The sequence below is a fragment of the Microtus ochrogaster genome, linkage group LG1 (assembly GCF_000317375.1).
Source record: "Microtus ochrogaster isolate Prairie Vole_2 linkage group LG1, MicOch1.0, whole genome shotgun sequence".
In the NCBI taxonomy this organism is placed as follows: Eukaryota; Metazoa; Chordata; class Mammalia; order Rodentia; family Cricetidae; genus Microtus; species Microtus ochrogaster.
Window position 1 is genome coordinate 46,004,290 of NC_022027.1, and position 8,430 is coordinate 46,012,719.

Genomic DNA, 8,430 nt, shown 5'->3' on the forward strand with positions numbered 1-8,430 from the left:
CTGTAGCTTTGGAGCCTGTCCTGGAACTAGCTCTTGTAGACCAGGCTGGCCTCAAACTCACAGAGATCCCCCTGCCTTTGCTCCCGAGTGCTGGGATTAAAAGCATGCGGCACCACTGCCCAGCTGACGTTGTGTACTTTCACAAACAACGGGATGGAGAGACACTGCGGAATAGGCCAAAGAACCAGGCCAGATCTGGGAGAAGTGAAGAGGTCCAGCCTCCACCAGACAGGCAGAGCCACGGCAGCTGTACAACATGTGGCTCCACGAGTGTGTGATGTCATATGCACAGTTGTGGCTCCATGTGTGTGTGTGATGTCATATGCACAGTTGTGGCTCTATGTGTGTGGGATGTGATATGCACAATTCCTGGAGAAATGCTTATTAGCTCCAGTTTTTCCCCAAATGGAGCGACAGACAGACACTCAGGGGTATTAATTTGCTCATATGAAGCAAGAGGTGATGTGGGAGTTAAAAAGCATGAGAAACATTGGTCAAAATGTCACAACTAAGCCGGGCGGTGGTGGTGCACGCCTTTAAGCCCAGCACTTGGGAGGCAGAGGCAGGCGGATCTCTGGGAGTTCGAGGCCAACCTGGTCTACAAAAGCTAGTTCCGGGACAGGCACCAAAGCTACAGAGAAACCCTGTCTCGAAAAACCAAAAAAAAAAAAAAAAAAAGTCACAACTGACCAGTCAACTCTGGGGATCCCCCGAAGAGGAGTTTAAAAACCTGAATTTCCATACCCACTTTGTGACACTTTTGCTGGCCCCCTTTCTGCACCTTCTGCCCAGCACGATAGCGTGGAGGGCTCACAGAGCTGGGGAAATCGGGAAATCAGCCAATAGAAGGAGCAAAATGAGTTTGGGAGCCCCAAAAGGACACTTTTCAGAGAACTGTCATTTGATGAACCGTGACGGTCCCCAGGGAACTGTGCCCTAAACCCTCGTCTTGATTTGAGTTGATTCAAAGCAGCCTGTCCCCGGGAGTGTTGTCAAAAACAATTTATAGCGCAGCTGGCTGAGGCAGCCAGCTCAGCCAGAAGCTGACCAGGAAACTGAGGAAGAGAAACTGGGGAAGGAAGCATTGAGGAGGCCTTGCGACACTCTGCGCTTCTGTAAATCTATGGGATACAAGTGATAGATAGACCTGTGTATGCGCCCAGACAAGGCCTCAATAAGTAGAAAGTTGTCCTGCACTCATGTGCTGTAAGATTTAGTACTAAGACGATGTTTCCCAGCTGGCGGCGGGTTTAAGGCGACCCCTACCCAAATCGCACGCCCTTATTCTTAAGTCCGTTCTGTGATGCATAGGGAAGTATAGTGGACCCTGGAGATCCAAGACATTTTTGGAAAAAAAAAAAAACATAGTAAAATTTGAAGTACATTTCCCAGTTTCAAATACAGTTACCTAGGATAATCAATTCAGTGTGATACCAACTTAAGAACAGACAGACCAATGGAATCCAACAGAGTCTAGAAGTGAACTGTTAAAATTTTGATAACTGATTTCTGAATACTGAGACAAGTCAGCGGGCAAAAGAATGGCTTTTTCTGGCATGTTGCTCAGGAAGGATGGTTCAGTCCTGTAGTCCTAGAGCACAGGCAGTGGGGGAGGATTAGCCGTTCAAGGTCGTTCAAGGTCGTTCTCAGGTATCTGGGAGTTTGAAGCTAGCCTGGGCTACTTGAGGACCTATTTCAAAAACTAAATCCCACAAATCAGGCAGGAGAGATGGATCAATGTTTAACTGTACTTGCTGCTCTTACAGAGGACATGGGTTGGGTTCCTAGCGCCCTCGTGTCAGCCCACAACTGTTTGCAACTCTAATTCCAGGTGATTTTAAGTCATCGTTGGGTGTCTGAAGAACCCCAGGCATGCATGTAATACACACACATACATATGTACACACATACATACATACATACATACATACATACATACATACATACATACGGGGACACATCACTTTGAAATCACCCAGACTGGGGGGTCTACACTAGATCCTACCTGCAAAAGGATTTCTTCCCCTGAAAATCATTCAATAGAATTTGACCTGACTCATCTTTATTATGGTCAGTTATTCCCGGGTCATAATTGAATTGGGGGTGGGGAGGCAGGAAACACTCCCCAGTTAACTTTCTTGAGTAGTTAGTTAGGTTCCACAAAGAAACCAAGTGTCGGGTTGTCACAGTCCTGAACTGATTGATAAGCGAACAAAATAAGTCCTGTTGCTCTGCCCTTCCTGTGTAATAGGATCACCGGGAAACCACACACCCAGGTCAAATGCATAACAGCTCCAACAGCTTCGGTTGACCTCGGGGTGGGGTCCAACTACCCAGCGTCATTTTTATGAAGCTTGGAGACCTGGCTGGATCCCCGAGTCACTTCATTCCTGCCCCCAACCCCACCCCCTACCCATTTGCATTCACATGTCTTGGGCTTTCTTGCAAACTCAGAGCTTCCTGGAGTTTCTCACAGGTGCTGAGCCTTTACCAGAAAGTCCTCTCATCCCCAAGTTCAAAGAATAGGAAGCCGAGTACAGTGGAGTCTGTCTGTGGCTCAAACACTTAGGAGGTAGGGACTGGAGGGTCAGAAACTCAGGGTCATCCTGGGCTACGTAGCAAGTTTGGTACATCCTGGGCTACAAGAGGCCATGCCTCAAAAATGAAACAAAAAAAAAAAAAGCTAATCTTGCTATTTAAAAGGTGTGATTCATAGCAATGTATGCTTACGGTTCCTAATTAACTCTACAACATAGCCATCACTCCGTAACAGTGCTACACTCATTGGCAGTCGCTCCCAATTCTTCTCTTTCTCTATCTCCCCACAACCCTGGTCTTTGCCTTCCTGCAATTATCTATTTCATAAAAATGAAAATGTGTCTTTTATGTTGAACTTTTCTTTTGACACTATTTTAAAGCTCTGCCTGTGATAGCGTGTATCAGTGGTCCATTGCTCTTCCAGCTGAGTAATGCATTCCTTCATAGGGACACACGTTTGTTTATCCAGTTATCAACTGGTAGGCTTCACATTATCTCCACTTTTTTGGATATTATGAACAATGCTGTTATGAGCATTTGGTTACAAATTTTGTGTGTGAGAATGTTTTCGATTTTTTGGCTTTGTGTTGGTTACTTTTCACGACTGGGACAAACAAAGATGAATTGGTTTTATTTGGACTCTCAGTTTGAGAGGCTTCAATCCTCAATCCACTCACCTTGCTTTATCTGACATGTTCACCGTGAAAAGGAGCATGATGGAGGGGAGCAGAGGGACTTAACCTCTGGGAGATAGGAGGGATCAGGGACAGAGCTATACAGCAAGGCCTCGCCACCAACGTGACCTTCCCTCCAACCATGACCTTCCCTCCAACCAGGCCCACTATCTAATGAACCGCTCGTGGACTGGCCTACTGACAATGTTAGCAACCCCATGGTCCAAACACTTTTTAAAAGCTCACTCAACAATTCCACACCTATAATAATGTGTTTTGATCATATTCACCCCTGCAACCCACCCTCAGCTTCCCCCCAAAATATCTCTCTCCTAACTTCATGTGCCTTTAAAAAAATCTTTTAATCCAAGAACTCTCAACAGATGAATCTCAAATGGCTGAAAGACACTTAAGGAAATGCTCAACATCCTTAGCCATCAGAGAAATGCAAATCAAAATGACTCTGAGATTCCATTTTACACCTGTAAGAATGGCCAAGATCAAAAACATTGGTGACAGCTTATGCTGGAGAGGATGGGGGTAAGGAGAACACAGCTCCATTGATGGTGGGAATGCACGCTGGTACAGTTGCTTTGGAAACCAGTATGGTGATTTCTCAGAAAATTAGGAGACAATAAACCTCAAGATCCAACAATACCATTGTTGGGTATATACCCAAAGGATCCTCAATCATACCACAAGGACATGTGCTCAACTATGTTCGTAGCAGCATTATTTGTCATAGCCAGAACCTGGAAACAACTTAGATGCCTCTCAACTAAAGAATGAATAAAGAAAATGTGGTACATTTACACAATGGAGTACTACACAATAGTAAAAAAATTATTGCCTTTTGGAATTTTGCGGCCAATTGGTTGGTTTTGGAAAAAGGTTTTTTAGTTGGGTTATTTCGGCTTTTGAAGGCCAACCCCGTTTTTTCTTCCTTCTTGGGGGGTTTTTGGTTTTAAGGCAAGTTAAAAAAAAAAACCCTACAATTCATAACCCCAGAGAACCTAGGCAACAAAGAGGACCCTAATAAACATGCATAGATCTACATAGAAAGGAGAAAAAGAAAAGATCTCCTGAGTAAATTGGGAGCATGGGGGTCATGGGAGAGGGTATTAGGAGAAGGGGAGGGAGGGGATAAGAGAAAAATGTATGGCTCAATAAAAAAAATAACAATAACAACAACTTTTTTTAGTGTTCAGCGATGAATCTGGGGACGGCTTACTTCGTCAGGATGGAAACTGACTTCATACATACAATAGCTGAGGCTTGTCTTGAAATCCTCCTGCCTCATCTTATGTTCTAGGATTACAGGCCTGTACTATCATCCTGGCCCATTTCCTAAATTTTAAGTGTGATTGTATTACAACTTAGAAAAGCATACAAAACACTGAAATCAACAACATGAAATGGTTCTTAAAGTCTACGTGACTGAAGTGGAGATCTCTGATTTCCTTGTCTTCAAGACCAAACCATGTCTACCTCACAAGGGGCCGCCGTAGAGAATGCTCCTTATAGAAGACACTTTCTGAAAATTTGACCATCCTATGTCCCACCAGCCAAGTCGGGAGTTTTATAGAGTACTTCACAATAGTTTGACTGTCCTTAAGGAAAAATAAAGACAGAAAATGCTTCTTTCGATTTTCAACAAAAGTTTTATGTATTTATATATGGGTTTCTTGCCTGTATGCATATCTGTATACCACATGCATGCCTGGTGCCTTTAGAGGCCAGAAGTCATGTGATTTCCTGGAACTGGAGTTACAGATGGTTATGAGTTACCGTGTGGGTACTAGGAAGTAAACCCTGGCCTCCAGAAGAACACCCAGTGCTCTTGACCACTGAGCCATCTCTCCAGCCCCTGGGCTTTGTGTTTGTCTTGTCACCTTGGGACACCATGCGAGAGATGAGGACTATCACTTGTTGCCTTTGAAAGTTGCCCGTTTGGTAGCTCTGCCTGTTGAAAGCACAAACTAACATAGAGCTGCTTTAAACTTTAATTCCAAGAGCCTGATGACTTGGTCCCTGTTTGGACAGAGGCTTCAGATAAGCAATAATAATCTCACGGGCATGGCAGCGTCATTTTGCCAACTAAGAACTTGTAGATTTTCACCAGAGTCACCCCGTCTGGCAGGGAGTCATCTCCCAGGGATGTCCAGGGTTGAGAAAGTGGGACACACACACATTCCACTTGATCACAGCCCCAGCAGTGCCAAACACAGGAGAAGTTGCCTTGGATTCTAGGCTGGAAGGACAGGAAATCTGGACTGGAAGACAACGTGCGTCTGCTTCTAACGGGCATTGCCACTGCACTTGTAGTGGGTGCCAGGTTCAGCTTCTCTAGTGGTCATCTGGGTGCCACGGTTCCTTAATAAATCCCAAGTCTGTAAAAGGAGACTGCACACTGGTTTCCCAGCCACCTAGACCCAAATAATCACATGAAACTATATTAATTACAACACTGTTTGGCCCGTAGTTCAGACATATTCCTAGCTAGCTCTTATATCTTAAATTAACCCATTTCTATTCATCTGTGTGTTACTGTGAGGCTGGGGCCTACCAGTGTCTTTCTCCTTCAGCAACTACGTGGTGTGTCTTTGACTCTGCCTTCTCTCTCCTTACATTCAATTTAGGTTTCCCACCTAATCCTATTCTGCCATAGACCAAAGCAACTGCTTTATTAACCAATGGTAATAAAACATGTTCACAAGCATACAGAAAGGAATCCCACATCACAAGTCTCCAAAGAAAGCCTAGTCAGAAGAAACAAATTGCCCACCGTCTGCACTTCACATAGCTCCCTACTCCCGTCTCTCCCTCGCTTCCTCTCTACACTCCTGTGCATCCCTTTCCTTCCTCGCTGCTTCCTTTCCCCACTGTAGCATCCACCTTTTCTTTCCCCCGAGGGCAGCTCTCACAAGTGAGTATAGAAGGGTTATGGTTAGGACAGGACACCATAAGCAAGAGCTTGTAGGGAAAGCAGGGCCCTCGGGAAGTACAAGCAGGGAGGGCAGAGGCAGACAGACATCATGGATGGCAGTCACTCCTCTATGTACCAGGCTAGCAAACTGTCAGCCCCAGGACATCTTTGATCATCTGTCCCTGTTCTGGTAACCAGAGCCTGGATTCTGCCTGGGAACAGGGCATTTAAGGGTGCCATTGACAATCGCCCCAGTATCACAAATAATCAACCTTCACAGACATTTAGATTGGATGTAGCCCAAGAAATGGATAGTTTGTTACTTAAAAAAACAAAACAACAACAAAAACCAAAACTAGTAAAGCTTCCTACTTGAAATCACTTCCAAGCTTTCAGTAGTTTACAAAGCACCTGTTTACCCTTGAGTTCTGTTTCTCAAATGTTAATATTTCACCATCTTTCCCCTGTATTTCCCTTCCTCTCCCTTTCATTTACTAATAGACACTGGCCACCCCATGCCGAGGATGGGACCCAGGGCTTTGGACATGGTAGACAAGATACGAAAGCTTGTGGTTACCTCTGAGCTATATCAAGACCTTATTAATAGACATTTTAAGGATGCTTGAGGTTAACTGAAAAAACACTATTATTATATAGTTCAGATATACCCACAGCGACCCACACAGGGTTCCCCCATCTTCTATCATCATACATTAATTTATTTGCTATAGTTAATCAGCCAATATAAACACACTATTATTAACTAAAGTCCTTAATTTACTCAACTTTCCTTACTTTCTGCCTAATGCCCTTTCTTCTTTCAAGACCCCATCCAGGATATATTACATGCAGTTATCATTTCTTTTTAGGGTCCTCTAACTGTGACAGTTTCTCCTAATTTGCTCACTTGTTTTTGGGTTTCTCCAGATAGGGTTTCTCTTTGTAGCCTGGAACTCGCTCTGTAGACAAGGCTGATCTTGAACTCAGAGATCTGCCCACCTCTGTCTCCCAAGTGCTGGGATTAGGGATGTGTGCCACCACCGCCCAGCTGACATTGCTCACTTTTGGTAATCCTGACCCGTCTGGGGAGTGTTGGGGAGGCATGCGGTAGGTCCCCTCTACAGGGATATATCAAATATTTTCATCATGATTAGACTTGGTCTCTGTGTCCGTGGGAGGAAGGCTGCCGAGGTCAGGTGCCATTCTCCTTGGGTCACACCAAGGCACACATGATCAGTGACTCACCATCCCTGATAGGAGTGCTGACTAAGTCTGCCGACTGTGGCCTCCTCCTCTTTTCCTCCGTCTACGAGGCAGCCACACGGCCAGCTCACGCTGAAGGAGGAGCCTGTCTTCCACTGTATGAATAAACAGCTCGGGATTCTACACGAAATCTGTCTCATTGCTCACATTTTATGACTGCTTCATGCTTTGAGTCAGAATCCATTTGACTTGGATTTTGCTTTTGCTTGCTCAGCCTGTTTTAGGATAACTATTAATTCATAAAAAATTAGTCTGATAATCTAAGATGTGAAAGCTAAAAACACTTTCCCTTCTGGGCACTAGTTAAAGTATAACCTGTGGTTATACAGAATTCTTTGCTTTAAATTAAAATTTTTAAAACTAGCTTGAAGATTCAAGACTCAAAAAGGGAAGAGGTGTTCAGAAGTCTCTTGGCTGAGGAAATGCCATCGTGGGGAAATGTCCTTGCTGCCACCGCCAACCCTGATGACCTTAGAACACCTACATGATGAAAGGGGAGAACTGGTTCCCACTGACTGTCTTCTGACCTCCACATGTGTGCCGTGGCATGCGTGCACCCCCAACCCCACACCCCCACACGGACAAGCATGTTAAGTGTATGGTGGCTTTGAAATCTGTTTACAGGTCTATGGCTGTCCTCACTTTAGGAGCTAGACCCCCTCCTCTCACCTACAGTTATCTCGACTGAATGACTCTTCCAAGCAGAATCTGATAGAAGTGCCTGTGTGTGGCTCCCAAGACTGGCATCATGGAAGACCTCACGGCCTTCTTCATGTCTGCCATGGAGTATTGTTCTGAAGGAAGCTAGCTGCCCACACCTATACTATACTTGTGAGACTCCTCAGACTACTCTCTGGAGAGGGAACAGAGTTCCTGTCAACAGCAGCAGGGACTGAGGTCTTTGCCCAAAGCCGAGTGACCACTAGAGATAGAGCCACTATCTCCCACGCATGGTCAAGCCTGCAGCCCTGGATGGTGTCCTGACTAGGTCCTATGAGCTTCCCTGAGCCTTAAACTACCCAGCCAAAC